At 36.2% G+C, this 24,984-nt stretch overlaps 1 protein-coding gene across 3 annotated transcripts in view; it reads left to right on the top strand.

Annotated features, from left to right (window-relative positions):
• KATNBL1 (katanin regulatory subunit B1 like 1) overlaps positions 1-24,984 on the top strand; it is a 45,261-nt gene that overhangs the window by 8,300 nt on the left and 11,977 nt on the right. The window lies entirely within an intron of this gene.

Genomic DNA, 24,984 nt, shown 5'->3' with positions numbered 1-24,984 from the left:
TAAAAGGAAAGTAATAGGGAATTACACAAAGTGGCTCTTAAAGATTTCTATTTATATTTCATTGTTCAGAGCAAGTCACATGACCGTGCCTAACTTCAAGATGATGTGCAAATAGAAACCTATATCTGAAAGGAGAGCTGGAATATCATGGCACAGTTTTGTTTGTTTTTTTTAAAGATCTTATTTTTTTCTTTTTCGCCCCAAAGCTCCCCAGTACATAGTTGTGTATTTTTAGTTGTGAGTCCTTCTAGTTTGTGGCATGTGGGATGCCGCCTCAGCATGGCTTGATGAGCGATGCCATGTCCATGCCCAGGATCTGAACCTGGGAAACCCTGGGCCGCCGAAGCGGAACGCACAAACTTAACCACTCTGCTACGTGAGCCAGCCCCTCATGGCACAGTTTTAAGGTTTACCACAGTTGGGCACTCTTCCTTTGATGTTTTGAATATTTTGTCACTATCCTCTCCTAGCTGACCATTATCTTTCACAGTTGACATAGTGTTTCTTTAAGTATGTTCCTTCATTCATCAGCTATTTATTAAGCACCCACCATATGCCAGGCACTATTCTAGATACAATGCATATGGTTCCTGCTCTCATGGAGCTCTCAGTCTAGTGGGAGGACAGACAATAAGCAAATAAACTAATTTCAGATAGTGATAAATGCTGTGGAGGGAAAAAAATGCAAGGTACTGCTGTAGAGAATAAGTGGAAGTGAGGGTGGGGTTATTCTTGATTTGGTGGTCAGGGAAATCCTCTCGGGAGTGACATTTGAGCTGAGAAGCAGCAGCCCTGAGAATATGTGGGAGGAATATTTTAAACAGAAGGAATGACTTGACCACAAAATGGAAATGAGCTTGACATGTTTAAGGACAGAAGGCCAATGTGGCTGGAGCATTTAGGAGGAAACTGATATTATACTCCAAGGGAGAGATGGAGTAATTTGGTCTACGATGGTAGTAATGGAAATGGAGAGAAAAAGTTTGGGAATATCTTATAAAGCCAGAGTCAATGGATTAGATGTAGGGAATTTAGGAAAAGATAAATCAAGGATGAATCCTTTGTTTGGGGCTTGAGCAACTGGGAGGATGATGGTTCTTTTTACTGACTTAGGAACAGTTGGGGGGAGCAGATTTGAGGGGGTGGATATTAAGGGTTCTGTTTTCAGTATGTTAAGTTCAGGAATAGCTGACTGTTAGACATCCATGTGGAGCTGATTCTTAGACAGTTGGAGATATGAGTCCAGAGTTTAGACGAAACATTGAGATAAGCGATTTTTTAAAAAAATAGGGTTAATATGTTAAATTTGGCTTAAATCTTGGACCTGGGAGTCATTATACCTCCTTAAGGCAGTGTATGAGTCCTCTACTGGAGAGGGGAGTGTTTCCTAAGAGAAGGGGGGCATTTTCAAACTTCAACGTATATACTGATTGCAGTCCAGGAGACAGAGTGGTAACAAACCGCTGTAACTGATAGGGATGTGTAGTAATCCTCATAAGCATGGGAGTACAAGAAGGGTTAGGAACCATTGTTATAAAAGCACTCTAGCATCATCTTTTGTTGATTTCTTTGTTTAGTTCTCAAATGGCAGTCTCCCCTTATTTTCAACATCTTAGGGTATACTTCACCCCTCTCACTTCAGGTACTACAAAAATTAGGCACAAGTGTTAGAGATTGGTAACCTTAGTTCAAATTATGAAGATAGAATGTTAAAATTAGTTGATATTAGCCTGTCTTTTTGAGAGTTGTATGTCTTATTGGTATATCCTTTCATATATAGAGAATCTATCCTGAAAGCATCAGAAATACCTTTAGCAGCTAAACAAGGGGTCAAAAAGAATCCTTAAGGTGACATGTTTTATATGTGTGTGTGTGTGTATGTATATATTTCCATTTCTGAGTTTAAGAAGACAATTAGAAAGGATTAGAGTATTTTTCTTCCTTGTGAATATTTCCAGAAAAATACTAAAATATTCTAACAGAGAGAGGAAGGGATATTTGCCAGAACATGCTAAGATAGTCATCTACTTGTCTTAAGAGACCCTAGTCTTCTTAAAGATTCAGGTGTTTAGCCATTTAAGAAGAAATGCTTATTATATTATTAATATGTTTTAATTTAGTTAAAACATAATACTTGCATTTGATACAAAATTCAAAAAATCTAAAAGGGAAAAGTCTGCCTCCCACCTCATCTCCAAGCCACATACATCCTCTGTCCAGCTGTGACTTGTGTCCCCAGTTTCTTATGTATCCTTCCAAAGATTGAGTGAATATACAAGCAGTCACTCACATACACATTTTGTTTTTACCTAAGTGGTAGCATACTGTTCTGCACCTTGTGCTCCCCCCTCCCCGCCCCCTCCCTTTTCCAGTGTAAGGCCTAAGGTCACTGAAAAAATTAAGTCTGTAGATCCAGAACTACTCATAAGGTAATGATAAACAGCCACCTAGCTCTCAAAATTTAGCTATTTTTCTTTTCCCATTATTAATCCCAATTCTTTAGTATAGTATACTCAATGGACTTAATTATTAAAATTGAGGAAGAGGTGGTGGGAATGGTAATTCCCACTTAGCATTAATTTTGTAATTTTTATTTCAGGGTGACTTAGTCATAAGAGAGTTGGAATTCAGTTTGGTCTAATTGATTGAAATGATGTATCATCATATTGTATCCACTGAATCTCCAGAAACCTATATTCTCATGCTTGACCTGCCTTTCTGAGTTTAGCATTATTTCTCAAACCAGCTTTCCATGGGAAACTGAATTAGCAGAAGGTGGTGGGATGAATCATCATTCAGCAACACTCAGCATTCAACAACGTTCAGCAACAAAGCCCTCTGGGTTTATTCCAGGTACTAGCGGTTTTGAGTTGTTCTGAACATGGAATCACAATAAGAAGACTTAGTTTTATGATTTTGAATAATTTATGATATCAGGCTCTGAGAACTTGGTAAATCCATTTTCTCAATAAGAATAAATCGAGGGGCTGGCCCCGTGGCCGAGTGGTTAAGTTCGCACGCTCCGCTGCAGGCGGCCCAGTGTTTCGTTGGTTCGAATCCTGTGCACGGACATGGCACTGCTCATCAAACCACGTCCCACATGCCACAACTAGAAGGACCCACAACGAAGAATATACAACTATTTACCGGGGGGCTTTGGGGAGAAAAAGGAAAAAATAAAATCTTTAAAAAAAAAAATACACAACTATGTACCGGGGGGCTTTGGCGAGAAAAAAGAAAAATAAAATCCTTAAAAAATAAATAAATAAAGATATAAAAAAATTTTTTTAAAAAAAAGGAATAAACCGAGCAAGTATACTAGACAATCCAGGTAACCTGACGGGACACTCTTGCCCTGGACAGGGCATGAGTAAGCACTGCTTTTATTTGTTTTCTCTGCTGCTCTTTCTCTTCTTCTTCTCCATTCTTGTTCACCTCCTCCCCTGCATCCATTGCCCTGTCTAACTGACACATTCTTTCAAAATGTTAACCTTCAATCAGATTAGAATCTAGAAAGATTAAAAGCCTCCAAACAAAACTAAACAAGTCAATAGAATGTATCACTTTACCAGTGTAATAGCGTCTTATATAAGTATAAAAGGCACAGTTAACATACCATTAACTTTGTCACTTTTTGAGTACAAGTATTTGCCGTCTTTGTAACTCTCTCCTCTCCCGGCAAACCCCCCCCTCCCCCCCCATCGCCCCTGCCCCTGCCCCTGCCCAAATAGACCTGTGAAAGGAATGTCAGAGTTAGGGAATCGTGTAATCTTTTTCTGAATCTGGCTTAACTTTGAAGTACAGTTGTTTTTAGTTCTTATGATAAATTGTACATGCGCTTCACTGGGTCACATAATCTGTTCAGCCCAACATTTTTGAACACCTTGTAATAGTTATGAAAATAAATTTTGCACGTTGATTAAAATTTAGTGAAGCACTCATTGAGAATCACTGGGCAAGACCTACTGGACTAGAAACTATTACTCTGTAAAATGACTCTCTAAATATCTTTGCTCTAAACCACTATCTTCTATTTCATAGTTTAACTCGAAGAGCAATTTTTTTTCCCGTAAGAGCTTAGATATTGCCTTGCTTAACATACTGTATTATAATTGCTGGTTTATGTTTCTCCCAATATCAACTTTGTGGTGGTGGTGAGAATTTTGCAATAGGAAAGGTTGGGAATGTTAAGGGGATGAGGAGGAATGACGGAGGAAACTACTAGTTGCTGTGATGTAGCTGTATGTAACACCAAGAATTCTTCTACCTTAAAATGATTCAGGTCACTGAGTTTTATAATTTTACAATTATTTTGTATTCCTTTACATCACTTAAGAATTTGTTTCAAGGCTTAAGAAACTTTGTCATTTCCTATTAATGTGTCATCCTCCTATGTTAAAAAAAGTTTTCTTTTATTAATTAAAATTTTTTACTGTAGAACACTGATACAGAAAAATAAGCCAAAGAAATGATTCAATCTTAATACTGTAGAAAAATAAACAGGAAAAAAAAAAGGATTAAACTGGCATACCACTCTTTAAAAAGAACTTTTATCCCTTCAGTCTTTCCCCCCCTCTGCTACATGTGTGCATATGGAAGAACACATAATAAGTTTAGGAACTGGTATTAAAATGTGCTGACACCATGAATCATGTTTCTTACACCAAAGGTTTACTTGTTTCATTAGTGATGTTTCTGTATAGCTTAATGATAGCTACAGAGTGTTTAACCATGTGCCACACATTGTGGTAAATGGATTATTTTATTTAATCCTCACAACACTATTCTGAAAATAGCAGGTTAGGTAACTTCCCTAAGATCATGTAACTAGTAAATGGTTAAAGCAGGACTCAAACTCAGAAAGTCTGACTCCAGGATTTGTGTTTCCCTGTTACAACATACCGCTTAGTCCTTTCAGTTTAATCATATAAGAAAAGTACAATTTCATGTTAAATCTTTCAAAAGCAAACTAAAACATGGTATTTATTGTCTGTCAAATTTTCAAAGGTGAAAAATTGATAATACAGAATCTTCTGTTATCAAGGGTGCTGACAGTGGTCATCCCCTACCTCTGTTGGCACAAGTCTGGATCTTTGGGGCAGCTGTCCATCTCTGCCACATTTGCCAAACTTATGTAGTTACCCAATTTAGTAAATATAACAATTTAAAATAGTTTAAAAACATTGTTTCTGTGAAAACTAATTGGAATGCTTTGGAGAGACTGGTTGAAGGCAAGTGACTCAAAAACTTTATCAAATCCGATATAGGTTAGAGAGCTAAAGATAAATGGAGTAAAACTATAACCATTTAGGATTTTGCACCTATAATGCTTTGCTGAATATCATTAAGTTCTTGAGCCACTTTAAAGAAACCCAAAAGAGAAATTATAGATGATGCATATGCATTATTTTTAGATTTTAAATTAAGATGTTTAAGGTACGCATGTACATCTCTCTCCTTTTTTTAAATAAATCCTCATTTTAAATGATTTTTTTTGGCCAACCACCTCTCCCAGTCACATTACATGAAAGGGTTTTTACCATATATTTCAAGAGCTCTATAATCATATGTTTTAACCCAGTAATATGCTTATCCAAAGGAAATAATCAGATATGTATAATATTTCTATATATGGATGTTCATCAAAGTATTTTATGTAATAAAAATAAACAGCATCCATGTGATAAAATGAATTCATTTAAATAATTTTCAAAAAGACTTTTTAATATGTAGGAAAATGTAATGTTAATGACAAAATGCAGCATATGAAACTAAACTTCACGAGAGGTAAAGCACCAGAATATTGTTGGTGGTTGTATTATTATTGATTTAACATTTTAATTTAATTTATTTTTAAAGTACGTGATACTTGTATGAAATGCAAAATTTAATGTGAAGGGAGCATAAAATAAAAGCTTTCTCTACTGTTCCCCAGCTTTGCAGTTCACCTCTGTGGAAACATTCATTGTGTTTGTTAGAATATTCTAAAGTGAGAGAGAGTGTTTTTATACATGGTTATTTCTGATTTTTTTTTCTTTTGTGCAACACACTTTCTTCTGCCCCTAAATCCAGGGATGTGGAGTGAGAGAGAGAGGAACAGGACATAGTCTTCATGCATCTGTTTTGTTTTTGTCCCTTTTACCCTTCCCTGACTTTACATTCCTCTCATTGAGACAAAGTTGACTGCATCTGCAGTCATTAAAGGGAATACTACCTCAAGCCCAAAGAGCAAGGACATGCCATTTTAACTGTATCCTTGCAGAACCCTGCTATATATGTAGCCCATAAATAAGCTTTGCTTACTGAAGTAGTCTAGTATCTTATCTATTTCTTTTAACTTATGGGAATTTTTAATCATAGAGAAAAGTAGAGAGGATGGTATGATGAACATTCCAATTACCCATCTTCAACAGTTAAGAACATTTCTTTTTTCATTGATTTTCAATTGTTTTATTGAGTTCTGTGCAACTCCTAAACATCATCTCTCTTCATCTGTATGATGTACATATCTCTAGAACATTCATCTTAAAAAAAAAAAAAAGACATAGCCATAATACCATTTAACTAGAAATAATTAACAATGATTAATAATAATTCCTGGGGCCGGCCCGGTGGAGCAGCGGTTAAGTGCACACATTCAGCTTTGGTGGCTCGGGGTTCGCTGGTTTGGATCCTGGGTGCGGACATGGCACAGCTCATCAAGCCATGCTGTGGTAGGCGTCCCACATATAAAGCGGAGGAAGATGGGTATAGATGTTAGCTCAGGGCCAGTCTTCCTCAGCAAAAAGACGAGGATTGGCAACAGATGTTAACTCAGGGCTAGTCTTCCTCAAAAAATAAATACATAAATAATAATTCCTTGCTCTCATAGCCTGCTGTTGGGAATATAAAATGGTAGAACAACTTTTAAGAGTTTGGTAATTTTCTTAAAAAGTTAAACATACACCTACCATACGACCCAGCCATTCCAATCCTGGTATTTACCTAAGAGAAATGGAAAGTATCTGTTCATGCTAAGACTTGTATATGGCTATTTGTAGCAGCTTTATTGGTAACAGCCCAAACTGGAAACAACCCAAATATCCATCAGCAGGTTAATGGATAAACAAATTGTGGTATATCCACACAATAGAAAACAGTTCTGCAATAAAAAGGAATGGGCTGTTAATACATGTAACAACATGGATGATTCTCATAATAATTATGTTGAATGAAAGAAACCATACCCCCCCTTCACCCCAAAAAGAGAGCATATGTTATATGATTCCACTTATATAAAATTCTAGAAAATGCAAACTAATCTATAGTGACAGAAACCAGATCAAGTGGTTGGGGAGGATTACAAAGGGACACAGGAAATTTGTGGAGATGATGGATAGGCTCCTTATCTTGATTATGGTAATGGATATATATGTATGGGTTTATACATAAATACATTTTAAATATGTACAGTTTATTACATGTTATAGTTTGGATGAATAATAACTCCTTAATATCACATATTCAGTCAATATTCAAATTTCCCTGATTCTTACACATTTTAACAGTTTTTTAAAAAAACTAGGATCTAAGCAGTGTCCACAAATTGTGTTAAGTTGGTACAGTCTCTTTTAATATATAGGTTCCTCCTCATTTTTTTTTCTTTCAAAGTATTTGTTGAGGAAACTGAGTTTTGTGTCCTAAGGAATTTCTCTTCTCTGGATTTTTCTGATTATATCCTCATGGTAGTGCTTAACAGGTTCATCTCTGTCTTCTGTATTTCCTTGAAACTGGTAGTTGGTAACAGGTAGTTTAGGCTTGATTATGTTACGGTTCAATTTTTTTGGCAAGACTCTGTAACAGTAGTGCTGTGTAGTATCTCCTGTTGTATCACATCAGGAGGCGTATAATGTCTGGTTGTCCCCTTTTTTGTGATGCTAAAATTGGTTACTGATTTGAATGTTGCCAACCTGATCTATCCATTATAAAGTTCCCCATCTGTGTCTGTATCTATTTTTGCTTTCTATTCATGCTCAAATTGAACAACCATTTCTGGAGAACTGAAAATATGGAAATAAGGAAAGCTCTAGATTCTGATTTTTGAGTACATAAGAGTTTTTACCATGGATGCCTAAGTAGAGAGCTTCCCTTCATTTCATTTTTACGATTTCCTGTTTGTCTTCAAGACTCAGATCTAGTGTGACCTGAGATATAGTCCTGGATGCTTTGCTGCCTCTCAAGTTAGATGCACTGCTGCTGCTTATTTAGCAAGCTGTACTGTCTGTTCCTCTTTTATAGCACTTATTGCTTTATATTTGTTGGCTTTCTTGTCGTTCTTCCCCACTAGGCAGTAAGCTTCCTGAGAAATAAGACATGTGCTTCTTGTTCATCTCAATACATAGTATGTGCTCAGTAAATTCATGTTGAATTGAATACGTATGCTTTCTTTCCTTTAATTGTTTAGAAAATGAACCTTAAAGTAGTAGTACTTTGATTGTGATGACACTCGTTTGCTCACTGGAGGATATACATAACGTATCTATATCTATGTCTGTGTCTTTGTATATATGTAAATGAACTAAGAGGAGTTGAATTGCCTTTTAGGTTGTGTATATAAAGGTATGAAATGCAGTCCCTGCCCCTGTTTTGCAGTCTAGTTGGCAAGAGGGGATACGTCTGGATCAGTTAATGCTCAGTCATGTCTTACATTTAGGCCCTCAATTATTTGTTGATTATTAAAGTCCTAAACTATGCAATATTAACTAAGTGCCATAAAAAGTTGCTGAATTCGGAAGAGATCATTGAAGATAGGGATCAAGAAATGCTTCAGAGAGGAAGATTTGAACTCAATCATTATGATCACAGAGGCTGTGATGAAATGGAAGGGAGGGAAAAGCAGATTTCAGGGAGGGGAAACATTTTGTTTCGATAAAAATGAAACATCAGGAGGAAGTATTAATAGCGCAGGTTTAGAAAATGAGACCTAATGTTACAAAGTATACTTTCTGTGTTTGAGGATGCTCACAGTGAGCTTAGGAGTCTCTACCCTTTTCCCTATTTCCTTTTGTGAAAGCTTTAATGTGGTTAGTTTCTTAAGTTTTTGCCATCTTATAAACTAACTCCTTTGATCTCTCTGTGAAGTTCCATTGTTAGTCCTCTGCTTTCCCCAAAGTTTGCCTACTACTTTGAAGTCACTTTGATCACTCAAAATATTCTCTCCTTAAATTTTAACAGTTTGGTAATTAATTTATTTATCCTCCATTCTCTTTATCCTAGTTTCCTCCTGTATTTTTAAAAAACAATTTTATTTTCTGCAAGTTTCCTTATTCTTTTGGAGTGAGGAGGGTAAATACACAAACATCTTCACTTTTATAGATGAGGAAAATGAGGCTCAGCTATTTCCAAGGTCGCATAGCTAGTGAAGTGGGAAAGCTGGGGATTTGAACATGGGTCTGTTTGACCTAATCTTTTAGCTGCACTAGCCTTTAAGATGGGATGAGTCTTTAATTTTTTACCCAGGTAGTGAGTTGTGATACCTACTGCATAGTGAGCAGAAAGCTTTCCCGAGAGCTGGGAGAGGCAGGAGGAGCCTGGAGGCTTTTGCAGATTAAGCTTTTAACTGCTACCAGCCTCCAGGTGGGAGCACTCACCTCACATCATTGCACACAGAGGGTGCTGAGGGCATCTCCCATCCTCAGGGCCAGACTCACCCTACGTGGCTGAGCAGAACAAAGAGAAAGCCAGAAGGGCAGGCCTCAATAATTACTAGTTAAAACAGGTATATATGCCAGGTGCTTTGAAGAACATTTCTGGAACTTCTAGGACTGAAAGTTGGACCAATTTCCTAGTGAAAAGAGAACAGATGTGGACCCAGCGAAGCTGTATTTCTCACTTCTGTCAAGTGAATGCTGAGTGTCCAAGGAGGCTATTGAAAGGCCAAGAATGACATGTGCTCTGGACCCCAGTTTTTTTAAGTCAGGCTACTGATGTATTATTTACATTGGTTTTGACATACACGCAGTTGTAATCACTACCACAGTCAGGTTATAGAACACATCCCTCATTGCAAAAGTTCCCTCTTATCTCTTTGCAGTTAACTTCTCCCTTCCTCCAGACTTTGGCAACCATTGGTATTTTTCTTTCTCTATAATTTTGCCTTTTCTAGACGGTCATAAAAATGAAGTTTGTATAGTATGTAGCCTTTGAGTCTGGCTTCTCGTTTAGCATAATGCATTTGATACTTATTCATGTTGTTGTGTGTATCAGTAATTTGATCCATCTTATTGTTGAGTAGTTGGTAATTTTTATAGAAAAATCAATCTAGGAAAGTAAACATTTTAACCGAGGCGGAGTGCCCAGACATCCTAATTTACTTGGGACAAACCTGGTTTATGCCTGTTGGCCCAGCGTAATTTTTAATAATATCTCCTTTCACTCTCAAATATGTCCTGGTTTGGATGATAAATGATATGGTCGCTGTAAAAAGTGACAAGAGACTGACATAGTTTACTTTACAGTGTTGTCAAATTTGCCTTCCAAAATACCAAAATTGGATATACAGATAGTTGTCCCTGGTTATCAGTGGGGGATTGATTCTAGGAGCCCCCGCAGATACCAAAATCCCCGGATGCTCAAGTCCCTTATATAAAATGGTGCAGTACAACAAATAGAGTTCGCCCTATGTGCCTGTGGGTTTCGCATCTGTGGGTACAGAGAGCTGACTGTATTTATATTTTGTATCAATATTAATAAATATTGTGAGTGATAATAGCAGTAATGTTACATGTAATGCCATTTTGATCTTCACAACAATATTCCCATTTTACATTTGAGAAAAGATTCAGAATAGAATAAATAACCTGCCAAAAACTATGAGCTAGAAAGTGATGAAACGTGCATTGTCTATCTACACATTCGCTCTTAATCTCTCGTGTTAATTGAGAGGCAGTTTAGTGTATTCGTTAAGAGTGGAGGCAATGGTGACAGAATGCTTGGGTTCCAATCCTGACTCAACACTTTTTTGCTGTTTGACCTTGTGCAAATTATGTAATCTTTCTGTGTCTCAGTTTCTTCACCTATAAAAAGGGCATATTATGATATATCTACAATGCCGATGGCTAGCACATGGTAAGCTTTTGATAAAGTCCAGCTTTCTTTTTTTTTTTTTTTTTTTTTTGAGATTAGCCCTGAGCTAACATCTGCTGCCAATCCTCCTCTTTTTGCTAAGGAAGACTGGCCCTGAGCTAACATCCGTGCCCATCTTCCTCTCCTTTATATGCGGGACGTCTACCACAGCATGGCTTGCCAAGCGGTGCCATGTCACACCTGGGATCCAAACTGGCGAACGCCGAGTCGTCAAAGTGGAACGTGCGAATTTAACTGCTGCGCCACCCCAAATAGTTTAGTCTTGATGTAGTAAATCAATTCCACAAAGTATGTTCCTTGGATCATCTGCGTCTTTCAAATTTTATATGCGTCTGTCAAAATAAAAAAAAAAATGTAGGATGGGGGCCGGCCCCGTGGCGGAGTGGTTAAGTTCGTGCACTCTGCTTTGGCGGCCCAGGGTTTTGCTTGTTTGGATCCTGGGCACGGACATGGCACCACTCATCAGGCCATGCTGAGGCGGCGTCCCACGTACTACAACTAGAAGGACCCACAACTGAAATATGCGACTATGTACTGGGGGGATTTGGGAAGAAGAAGAAGAAGAAGAAGAAAAAAGATTGGCAACAGTTGTTAGCTCAGGTGCCAATCTTAAAAAAAAAAAAAGTAGGATGATGGCTAAGTTTGAGAATCACAGTTAAATAAAATTTTGCAGGCTTCTCAGAGCCTTTTTAATGTATTTAATTAATTTCCAAGAAATGGCTTAACATGCAGCATATCCAAGCTTACTTAAACAGAGTAAAACGTCCATTAAAATCTATGTGGATACTCTAAACATAATTTGGGAAATTTTGTAGTAAACATTAGGAAACTACTGAGGATTTGGTGATTTTGCCGTCAACACTATAGGCAGTGGTTTTAAAGGATGATTTATGGGGACAGAAAGAGACTTGGTCACAGGAAAATCAGTAATTTAGGCTTGAAGTGGTGAGCTAGAGTTCTGACATGGAAAGGGGATCAGAATGGATCTATGAAATATTTTGAAGGAAGATTCAGGAAGACTTAGTGATTGCTTGGAAGGAAGGAGAGAGGAATCAAAATAATTCCCAGGTTTCTATTCTGAGAGAACTTTGATGTCAGTAATTTAAAATGTGGTAGCTAGGAAGGGCAGCTAGTTGGTTTGACATTGGAAGAGATTGAAGAGGTTTGTTTTGGATGTGTTGACTTGGACCTAGCAATGGCAGATCAAGAAGCCAAGGACATAGAAGTTAGAGGAGAGAGTGGGTCTAGAGAAAAAGCTGAAGCCATGAAAGCATATTTTATCAATTTTAGTGTAGAGAGAAAAGAGTTGTTGAAGGGCAAGTAACTAAAAGGGAGTAAGGGAACAAGGAGAGTCAAGATAGTGCTCTATCATGTGAACAGAATGATTGGGTGGAGGGGTGTAATGAAGTGATGAAAAAGCTAAATGGTGGTGAAGAATGAGCAAAGACTTTTAGAGTTGGCTTTGCTGACCTTCGTGAGCATCATCAGTGCTATAAAGGCTCCGTTACAGCTTCAAGTGACCTTGAAGATGCAATTTTTTCAAATGAGAGGGCAGAATAAAAGCAAGGTTGTAAAGGGTTAAAGAGAAAGTGGAAACTAAAAAGCACTCATTGTAGAAATTTGGCAGGAAAGAGAAGTAGAGAAAGAGTATAGGAGTTGATAGGGGAAACCTGAGCATGTTGGAAAGCAGAAGGGGAGGAATCAGTTCAAAGGGAGAAATCGAAGATAGAAAAGTGTGGGGGAGAGCTAAGTCCCAAATGAAGTGAGAAGGCGAGAATTGAGAAAATTAGATGAGGTTGCCCTAATTTTGGAAAAGTTAAAATGGATCCTATGATGTAAGTTACCTTTGTGTGCTGGCATTTAACCTTTTTCACTTTTTTACTATAAGGGAGTTATATAATTTAGCTGATTTTTATAAGACAGTGACCTCATTAAGTTAAAATATTTATTTCTTTAGATGATGAAAATAATTCATGTTCATTGTAGAAAATAGAGAAACGTAAATGAAGAAAAAAGTCAACTGTCATCCCCCTAGCAACGAATAAATTCTGTTAATGTTTTGATAGAGCCCTTTTGAATGGATTGATCATATATATGTATCATATGTATACATATATTACATAGAGAGAGAGAGATCTCTTTTGAAAAACCAGGACTATACTATACATTCAGTTTTCTATCCTTTTTATAATAGCATTATGTTTTGAACCTTCTTCCACTTCACAAAATATTCTTTGTAAATAGTGTGTTTAATATTCCATTGTAAGCACTGATCCCATTTAGATGAACCTTGGCATTCTCAATTCCCCTCTTATCACCTTGTTTTTTACCTGATCCAAATTCCATTATTAAACAAGTGCTACAGATACCAAAGCAGTTACTGAGAATATGGTATTTGAATTTAGGAGGAAGGAGTCAGTAGCCCCAGACCCTAAAGATTGTCTTAGAAAATCTCATCGTGCTTTCTATTCCTCTCCCCTTCACTGAAATTCTTGAAGAAAAAGTCTGTGTTCATCCTTCCCTTTCATTTTTTGTGTGGCAGCTGCCTCATGGAGAGACCTACGGTTTGTCTGTAAGCCTTATAAATCCCCTGTTGAGCCTTAGAAGAGAGAAGAAAAGGTTACCCTGATAGGGTGAGAGTAGGATTCCCTTATAGTTTATGTTCATTTGTCCCTCTCTTGTCATCTCCTCAGAAAAATTAGTACTCATCTTATTTGGCTTATCTGGCTATTAAGGATTGAAACTCTTGACTCTAGTTGAGAATGAATTAGATTCAATTAATGAAAACAAAGATGTGATAGACTGGCAGGGATTCTGTGCCCTGCACTCTGCCACTAAACTAGCTAAGTGTCTTTGGGCAAGTGACTTGATCTCTCTGAGTTAAAAAAAAAATTAGGCTGAAGTTTTAAATTCTAAAACCTCTTTATTATTTATTTTATTATTATAAGATAGTGGTCATAAACTGTTTTCAGCCTCAAGACTCTTGGGGAATACCATACACACCCTTTGTAATAGTGACAGTGACTCTGGTGGTGGTGATTACAGGAGAATCATTGATACCAGGAATATTAATTATAATTCTTTATACACAAGCATGGGTTGTTTTTCAAGAAGAGGAATGAAATTGGCGTAATGAAATTGCACAGTTAAATACGATGTAAATAATTGATATACTCTAGTATATTCATGTGAAAAAAAAGTTTAAGTTAATTTGATCTTGAGCTGTAACTTAGAGGCAAAAGTCCAGACATGTTTCATTCCTGTATGATGAGCTTTTCTCATTATGAGTAGGTAGGGAGTATCTGAACACTTAGAGCTATTTAATCTCTTGATTTGGCAGCCATGGTAGTAAATTATATGAATAGATCCCTTTTCATCTTTCTGGTAGGAGATAGCTATTATATAAAGGGAATTCATCTCTCCAGCTCCTTCTCCGTGCCACATTTTTTCTCCATTCTCAAGAATATACCCATAGCATAAAGACTGTATTGTCTTTATTTAAGAAAAAATATATATACTATATCCATTGTTAAGATAGTTATAAGTAAAATTAGTATTTTGGTCTCTTCTCAGTATTTGCTAGCCCTTGCTTTTATTCTCTTAGGGCCTTGGTTTCCTTTTATTCTTTTTTCATTAAGAGATTATTCTTTCTATTTTCTATAGTCACTGTCTTCAACCACTCAATCCCATTTCACCTTATTCTCTTTTTGTATATTATCAAGTGGCACTTCACAAACGCCTATGAACCTCAACAATTGCTTTAAACTATTTGAGTAGCACTGTCAAATGCTCTTTCAGGAAAATGATTATCCTATATTATTGCCCAAGAAGTTACTACCAAGTGCATGAGGCATAAAGCAAAATGGAATTGGTAGTGTAAAAATCCTTTGTAATGAGTATTTGCCATTACAATTTTGATAGTTTCCTTCACTTTTTTAAGCTTTATTAAAGTATAATTACATACCATAAAATCCACCTGTTTTAAATATATAAGTCACTGATTCTAAGTATAAAAAGAATTGTGTAATCATCAACCCAAATCAAATTTTAGGACATTTCTGTCACACACACCCCCCCAAAGAAACCTTGTGCCCATGTGTAGTCATTCCCACCCCCACCCCAGCCCTAGGCAACCACTACTCTGCTTTCTGCCTCTATAGATTTTACTTTTATGGACATTTCATGTAAATGGAATCATGTAATATGTGGTCTTTTGTGTTTGGCTGCTTTTACTTAGCGTGACGTTCCTACATATTGTAGCATGTAACAGTACTTTATTCCTTTTTGTTGCTGAGTAGTATTCCAAATGGATATACCACATTTTGTTTATCCATTTACCAGTTGATAAACATTTGGGTCTATCACATTTTTGGCTATTGTGAATAATGTTGTTATGAACATTTGCATATAAGTCTTTATGTGGACATAAAAGCTTTCATTTTTCATGAATAAATATGTAGGAGTGGAATTGCTAGGTCGTATGGTGTATCTATATTTAACATTTTAAGAAACTGCCAAACTATTTTACAGAGTTACTGTACCAGTTTACATTCCCACAGTAATGTGTAAGGGTTCTGGTTTCTCCACATTCTTCTCAACACTTGTTATCATCAGTCATTTTTATTATAGCCATTCTAGTGGTTGTAAAGTAGTATCTTTTTGTGGTTTTGACTTGCATTTTTCTAATGATGTAAAGTCTTTCACTCTTCAAAAAAATGTGACATTGTTGGTTCTTTAAAAAACTGTTTTAGCCTATGAAAAAATGAATATTTTTCCCATATGAAATGGAGACAGACTATCAATAAATGTTATCTTCTAGAAGAAAAAATATTTGAATTCTATAGACTTAAAAACATACATATACACGTGTGTGTGTGTGTGTGTATATAAATATAATAATCGGTTAATCTATGGATAAAGGATTCTGGTAGTCTCTACTATGAAAAGATTGAACTAAAGACAGAAGGTGAAAGTTGTTTCAACTAATTATTATTTTTACATAGTATAGAGTGAAATTTTTAGTAATTCATTCAACATATGCACACAGAGTACTTTCTTTGTGCCAGATGGTGGTGTTGGCCCTGGGAATATAACAGTGAACAAGCAGGCTAGGTTCCACCCCTCATGGAGCTTACATTCTAGTGGAGAAGACATATGATAAACAAACAGACAAATATATATGTCTAGTAGTAGTAAGTATTTTGAAGAAAAATAGGGTGGGGTAGGGAGCTAGAGAAGTGAAGGGAGGTGCTTCTTTAGAGGGCAGGTCAGGGAAAGCCACTCTGAGGAGGGAGTATTTGAGCAAGAACCTACAAATGTTGTAAGGAAGAAAGCCATAAGAATATATGAGGGGAAAGGGTTCCTCAGTTACAGAGTACAGCAAATACACAGAGCCTTGAGCTGAGAAATTTTGTAATCCATCCTCCACTGATCAGGCAAATTTAGGCCTAAATAAAGGTACAACATCTTTGGTACATTAGACCATGTTACTTAACTTCTCAAAACCTATATATTTTTTAAATGAGTATTATAATTTCTGCATCAGAGATTGTGCTGATGATTAAATGAGATCCTCAATATAAAGCATCTATAACTCCACATTAAGTGATAAAATGGTGGTAGCTATTATTTTACTGCAAATTATTGTTATTGTTAGACCACCCTTTTTTAATTATTTTATTGAGGTCATAATAGTTTATAACATTGTGAAATTTCAGTTGTACATTATTATTTGTCAGCCCCTTTATCCCTTATGCCCACCTCCAAACCCCCTTCTACTCTGGTAACCACTAATCTGTTCTGTTTGTTCATATGTTTGTTTATCTTCCACATATGAGTGAAATCATACAGGTTTGTCTTTCTCTCTCTGGCTTATTTCGCTTAACATCATACCCTCAAGGTCCACCGATGTTGTTGCAAATGGGACAATTTTGTCTTTTTTTTTATGTCTGAGTAGCATTCCATTATATATTTATGTATACCACATCTTTATCCATTCATCAGTCGATGGGCACTTGCATTGCTTCCACATCTTAGCTATTGTGAATAATGCTGCAGTGAACACAGGGGTGCATAAGTCTCTTTGAATTGTTGATTTCAAGTTCTTTGGATAAATATCCCCAGTAGTGGGATAGCAGGGTCGTATGGTATTTCTATTTTTAATTTTTTGAGAAGTCTCCATACTTTTCTGTAGCGGCTGCACCAGTTTGCATTCCCACCAGCAGTGTATGAGGGTTCCCTTCTCTCCACATCCTCTCCAACATTTGTTATTTTTTGTCTTGGTAATTATAGCCATTCTAGTGGGTGTAAGGCGCTATCTCATTGTAGTTTGGATTTGCATTTCCCTAGTGATTAGTGATGTTGAACATCTTTTCATGTGCTTATTGGCCATCTATGTATCTTGTTTGGAAAAATGTCTGTTCATATCCTCTGCCCATTTCTTGATCGAGTTGTTTGTTTTTGTTGTTGTTGAGTTGTGTGAGTCTTTATATATTTTGGAGATTAACCCCTTGTTGGATATATGATTTGCAAATATCTTCTCCCAGTTGGTAGGTTGTCTTTTCGTTTTGTTCCTGGTTTCCTTTGCCTTGCAGAAGCTCTTTAGTCTGATGAAGTCCTATTTGTTTATTTTTTTCTTTTGTTTCCCTTGCCCGAGTAGACATAGTATTTGAAAAGATCCTTCTAAGACCAATGTCAAAGAGTGTACTGCCTATATTTTCTTCTAGGAGTTTCATAGTTTCATGGCTTACCTTCAGGTCTTTAATCCATTTTGAGTTAATTTTTGTGTATGCCGAAAGATCATGAGACCACCCATTTTAAGCTTTAAAAATTAGTTTTCCAGCTAGTATTCTTTAGTAATCTTTCCTTTTTGTATCTTTTATAATTTGTAGAATCTTAAAGCAGATACTGCCATTTTAAGAATATCATAATCTTGATGAAATAGGACAATTACCCCAGCTTCAAACTATTATACTTTTGATTATCATCCTACTGTATTTATTTATTTTTAAAATATGAATGACATTGGAGACTTATTTTTCTCCAATTTTATTTCTTAAGGTTCATTTACGATAAAGGCAACTATAGATTTATTGATAAGTAGGATTTCAAAAAGTCAACTTTTTATAGATTGTTTAATAATCTGATTACATCTTTTGACAGAAACAAGGGTCTACTCTAATAGTTATTATTAATTTCTAAGCCTAGGCCTTAAAAGCTTGTTTAGAGCTGAGCCAGTAGTACTGTTTATTGGATTTCTGTGGGAAAATGCAACTTGAATCCAACTCAGGATGCTGAGAATACATTCTTTCCTAAACATCCCCAGGTAGGAACAAAGGTGGAGGGAGGTACCTTGTAGTAAATGCCTTTTGTATACAGTGGATTTAAACTTATTCTTTGGATACCTATACTAATAAATAACCAAGTGATTCCCACCTTGTACAATATTGAGATATTTGGTATTTTTCCTGAGGTATAGTTTCCATCGTTCATTTTCTGGCCTTAAGCTCTCACTTAGTCCTACCTGAATCCTATCCATCATCAAAAGTTCAATTTAAGCGTTGCTTCATTCCAAGCCTTTCCTAATCGTGGTGGTCCATAGAAATTAGTTATATCCCTCTTTGAACTCCTATACAACTTAATTTTCTGTAAGTTTAGTGTGTATATTATGGAGGTATACAGCCAATAGAATTAATAACTATCATGTGTCTATGTCCTCTCTCTATTAGATAGTAAGTTTCTTAGAGGCAAGAACATCCTCTTTACTTTCATAACTTTGCTTCATTTACTCAGTTATTTGGTTTAAATACTATATTCTAGGTTTAAACCTTGTAAGCAGAGCTTTATTTTCTTCTAAATCTAGACATCTTTCTGAATTTGTGTCAGATCGCAAATGAATTGTCTTTTACTAGGTAGGTTTTAGAAATCTCTTCTGAACAATGCTCTGTTCTTTGCATACTGCATTTTTTTTTAGTGTTATGTCTAATTAGTATCTCTTAAAGAAAATGAATGAAGTAGTTCCTCTCATTTATTTTCTTCTGGCCTCTCCAGTTTCATAGAGAGTTATAATAGTTAGATATATTTATCTTCAGTATTTTGACTCAGTAGCTATGTACCTTGATCATTTTTACTCTGAGAGGGCAAAGTTTTGACTGTCATCGTGATTTCCCTACATGTCCAGTTCGAATTCAGAACATTTTGCGGGTAGGGGTGCTAATGTAAATGGCAATGTGTTTTTAATTTCAAATTCCACTTGTTCATGAATGGTATATAGAAAAGTGATCGACTTTTCTATATTAACCTTGTATCCTGCATCCTTGCTATAATCGCTTGTTAGTTCTAAGTGGGGTGTTTTTTTGGTCTATTCTTTTGGGTTTTCTACATAGACAGTCATGTCATCTGTGAACAAAGATGGATTTTTTTTCTTCTTTTTTTTTGTCTTATTCATTAGCTAGGACTTCCAGTGTGATGTTGAAAAGCAGTTGTAAGAGGGGGCATCCTTGCCTTGTGTCTGATTTTTGTGGGAAAACTTTGAGTTTCTCACCATTAAGTGTGATGTTAGCTGTAGGTTTTTTGTAGATGCTCTGCTCTTTATCAAGTTGAAGAAGTTTCTCTCTATTTCTGTTTTTCTGAGAGTATCATGAATGGCTGTTGAATTTTGTCACATGCTTTTTCTGCATCAATTGATATGACTGTGATTTTTCTTCTTTAGCCTGTTAATACGGTGGATTACATGGATTGATTTTCAGTTTTTTTAAAGATTGGCACCTAAGCTAACATCTGTTGCCAATCTTTTTTTTTTTTTTTTTATTCTTCTCCCCAAAGCCCCCCAGTACTAGTTGTATATTCTATTTGTAGGTTCTTCTGGTTGTGTGATTTTCAAATATTGAACCAGCATTGCATCCCTGGAATAAACCCCACTTGCTCATGGTTTATAATTCCTTTTCTGTATTGTTGGATTTCATTTGCTAATATTTTTAAGTTTTTATATCTACAGTCTTGAAGGACATTGGTCTGTAGTTTTCCTCTTTTTGTACTTTTTTGCCTTATTTTCGCATCAGGATAATACTAGCTTCATAAAATGAATTGTCAAGTCTTCCCTACTCTTGTTTTCTTGAAAAGATTATGTAAAATTTGGCGTTCATTCTTTTTTAAATATTTGGTAGAATTTTCCAGTAAAACCATCTAGGCTTGGTGATTTCTAGTTGGGGAGCTTTATAAATTATGAATTAAATTTCCTTAATAATTGTAGGGCTACTTCAAGTTATCTATTTTCATATTAAGTGAGTTGTGGTAGTTTGTGCTTTTTGAGTAATTGGCCCACTTCCTTTAACTTGTCAAATTTATGTTTGTGGAGGTGATTGTAGTATTTTCTTGTTATCCTTTCAGTGTCTGCAGAGTCTATAGTGATATCTCTTCTTCATTTCTGATACTGATAATTTCTCTTTTTCCTTTGTCACTCTCCCTGGAGTTTTCTCTTTTTTTCTCTTTTTTTAATCTTTCCGTGAACTAGCTCTTATTGATTTTTTTTTCCTATTGTTCTTCTGCTTTCAGTTTCATTGGTTTCTGTTCTTTATTGTTTCCTTCCTTCTGCTTATTTTGGCTTTATTTTGCTTCTCTTTTCCAGGTTCTTGAGGTGGAAGCCTAGATTCTTGATTTGAGACTTTTCCTCTTTCTGCATTTCAGTGCTATAAATTTCCCTCAGCACTGTTTTAGCTGTGTCCCACAAATTTTGATATTTCCATTTTCATTTTGTTCAATGTAATTTTTTTTATTTCCCTTGAGACTTTCTCTTTGACCCATGAATTTTTCAGAAATGTGCTGTTTAGTTTCTAAATGTTTGGAAATTATCTTTTCTGTTATTGATTTTTAATTTGATTTCATTGTAGTTGGAGAACACACTCTTTATGATTTCACTTATTTTAAATTTGTTATGGTGTGTTTTATAGCCCAGGATTTAGTCTTGGTATATGTTCTGTAGCATTTGAAAATAATGTACTGTTGTTGGTTTGCATGTTCTAAAAGTGTTGATTTGATCCTGTGAGTTGATGGTGTTGTCTTATAGCCTGGCTGAATTTCCATCCGTTGTTGAGAGGGATATTGAAGTCTCAAGATTATTATGGATTTTTTTATTTCTCTTTTCAGCCCTATCAGTTTTTGCTTTATGTATTTTTTTAGCTGTGTTGTTTGGTAAATACACATTTAAGATTGCTGTGTTTTCTTGGTGGATTGGCCCTTTTATCATTATGTAATGTTCTTCTATATCCATGATAAGTTCCTTGGCTCTGACATCTTTATCTGATGTTAATATAGCTTCTGCTTTTTTTATTAATATTTGCATGATAGATCTTTTTCTTCCTGTTACTTTCTACCTCCCTATATCATTATATTTGAAGTGAATTTTTTGTAAACAGTGTATCCTTAGATTGTGTTTCTTAATCTACTCTGCCAATCTCTGACTTTTAACTGATACGTTTATGTTTAGATCATTTATATATAATGTGATTATTGATATGTTTCCCCCATTTTATTTTTGTTTCTCTTCTCTTCATTTTTTCATTTCTCTGTTTTCTTTTTATTGCCTTCCTATGGGTTACTTGAACATTTTTTAAACATTCCGTTTTCATTTCTCTATAGGCTTTTTTTTTTTCTTTAAGATTGACAGCTGAGCTAACATCTGTTGCCAATCTTCTTTCTCTCTCCTTTTTTTTTGTTCTTCTCTCCAAAACCCCCCAGCACATAGTTGTATATTCTAGTTGTAGGTCCTTCTGGCTCTGCTGTGTAGGATGCCACCTCAGCATGGCTTGATGAGTGGTGCTAGGTCCATGCCCAGGATCCGAACTGGCAAAACCCTGGGCCGCCAAAGCAGAGCATGCAAACTTAACCACTTGGCCACGAGGCCAGCCCCTCTGTAGTATTTTTGAGTATATCTCTCAATACAGCTTTTTTAGCAGTAGCTCTAGGTATTACATCACATATGCATAACTTATCACAGTCTACTGGTGGTGTCATTTTACCAGTTTGAGTGAAGTGTGGAAACTTTACCTCGCTTTATGTCCCTTTGCCCTTCCCCACTTGTAATCTAATTGTCTTAAATATTTCCTCTATGTATATTCTGAACCATATCAGATAGTGTTATAATTTTTGCTTCAACCATCAAATGTAACTTGCCTTATGATTTTCTTTTTGTCTCCTTGATGTTCTAAGATTCCTTCTTTAATTTTCTTCCACCTGAGAATGTCTTGGTTTCCCCTTCATTCCTGAAGGATATTTCTTCCACATATAGGATTCTGGATTGACAGTTCTTTCCTTTTAGCACTTAAAAAATGTGCCTTCTGACTCTCCCTCAGTTCTCTTTGTCTCCTCTCTAATGAGCACCAAGTATTATAAATCAATTTCATTTACGTGGAGACTTCTCCTCTCTGCCTGTTAACCTGCTGCACTGGTTGTCCTCTACTCCTGATGCATTGCCTTCATCCTGGGATCTTCCTTCCTAACCATCCTGGGAATTCCCTTCCCATCTCTCCTGTTGGATCTCCATTTCTTGGGTTTCTCATTTTTGTTTATTATTTCTCTGATTGCTACTGGGAAGAAATTTTTTGGAACTTTGAATGTCTGAACATATCTTTTGCCCATACTCATCCTTGATTGATAATTTGGCTGGATATAATATTTTAGGTTCCCTAAGAATTTTGAAGGCATTGTTGTATGTCTTTATCATTTGTATGTGACTGGTTTGGATTTTAGGCTTTATTTTTTGTTTTGTTTTTTTGTATGTTTACACCCTCTCTAGCTTCTCTAGTCCTCTAAAATCTGACAGTGATGCGCTTTGTAGGTCTATGTTCATCCACAGTGCTGACCATCAGTGCGCCCTTTCACTTTGGAAATTCATGTCCTTCAACCCTGTACAGTTTTCTTCAATTATTTCTTTGATTTCCTCTTTGTTTCCTCTATACTTTTTATGAAATTCCATGTCCTTCTAAGCCAATTTTATGATTTTTCTTTCTTTATCTTTTTACTCTGTAAAAAGGAGATACCCTCAACTTTCTCTTCAACTTCTGTTCAGTTTTTCTGCTATCTTATTATATCCTATTTTTAATTTTCAAGAGTCTGTTGGTTTGTTTTTTGTCTCATTTGTGTTTCATGGATGTGATTTGTTCTAATCTCTTGAAGATTTTTGAAAGTCAGGTTTATTTAGATATAATTTACATGCAAGAAAAAGTCACCCTTTTTAGTGCATAGTTCTATTAGTTTTGACAGTTGGGTCTACTGCCATAATCAAGATATAAAACATTGTTCTTTGAGCACTTTCACCATCACTGATGTCAATATTTTTCGATGTGTGTGTATGTATATATGTCTTTGTATGTAAGTATATATGTCTTTCCCTCAAGGACTGATCAGAGTTCCCAAAGAAGTATCTTCTGCAGTCTTCTTCCCTGTATATAAGCCTGGCTGCAAGCCCTTGTGAGGCAAGAAGTAGAAAGGTTAGAGGTCACAACATTTAGTATGTAAACTTTCACTTGATCCCCGTTTTAGAATTTGTTCCTCTCACACTCCTTTGTGCTTGGCGTTTCCCATCCCAAGGACTGTGTTTTAAAATCTCCATACAGTAAAACCATAGTCTTTTACTGGGATGAGGAAGGGTATCTTAAGTGGATATTCAGTCAGTCTGCTTATTCTTAAGCCCAAATTTATCCCCACTTCTTGAGATCCTCAGTGTTGCCAATTCCTGAACCTTTGGGGGATTCTGCTTTTCACCTTTCCTCATTGCTGACTTAAGATTTGGCTTTCTCAGATCTGCTGTCATTTGTCACTTCTGCTTTGCAGTTTTGCATCAACTCATCTTCTCTTCTTTGTCCTTATGGGTTTTATTCCTTTAAAAACTCCTTACTGTCATTGTAATGGAGTTTCAGGGAAGGTTAGAAGTAATAGCATATGTTTAGTCCATTATCTTTAAATAAAAGTCCCCTTTCTTTAAAAAAAAAAAAAAAAGTGGGCAAGATCCTTTATGATCTAGCTTCTGCCTATCTCTCCAGTCTCATTTCTCACTCCACTGTAACCCACCCCCAGCCTAAGCTGCAGTCACATGCATCTACTTAAGAGATTGCCAAACAAACCATGTTGCTTCATGCCTTTCAGTTCTGCACATGCTGTTTTCTCAGTGTGCTGTTTGTCCTTTAAGACTCTCCTCACCGAGGCTTTGCTAGCTCACAGGGTCCCCTCTGTCAAAATGCTTATTGCATTGCTGCAATTATTTATTTACTTTTTAAAAAGTCTCATCCTAGAGATTTCTTAACCTGGGTGTACAGGTGGAAGGCTGTCCATGGATTAGCAGCAGAAAATCTTAGAATACCCTAAAATTATTTGCAGAATTTCATGTGTTGTGCATACTTTTGGAGCATTCTCTAAGGCAGGTTTTCTATTAGGAGTGTGCATCAGAAATACCTGTGGAGCTTTTTAAAAATATAATTGCTTTGGGCTTTACTCCAGAGACCTCTCCTGAGTTATAGTCTGAAGTTAGGGACCAGAAAGGTATGTTTTCAAAAGGCTTCCTAAATGATTCTTTAGAACAGGGTCTCTGTGTATCATCTGCATTAACTCCAGGGCCTGGCATATAGTGAACACTCAGTAACTGTTTAAGGAAAGAATGAGGGAGGAACTTGTGTTCAGGGCATGATCTGAAACAAATTTCCTGTGTGAAACCTGAGTACAAAGGGGAAATTTTTCACTGATTTCCTCTGTTATATTAAATGAAGTCATAGCATCTGTTTTCCCCCTTTGGGTATAATTGGAGGAGTAGGAGAGTATGGGTTACTTTTTCAAAGGTAGAGGAAAGCTTTGGAGAGCTAGCTGCAAGAG

Source organism: Equus przewalskii, chromosome 1 (genome assembly GCF_037783145.1).
Source record: "Equus przewalskii isolate Varuska chromosome 1, EquPr2, whole genome shotgun sequence".
Taxonomy (NCBI): domain Eukaryota; kingdom Metazoa; phylum Chordata; class Mammalia; order Perissodactyla; family Equidae; genus Equus; species Equus przewalskii.
Note: the sequence above shows the minus strand (reverse complement) of the source record. Positions and strands in the feature narration are given on the sequence as shown.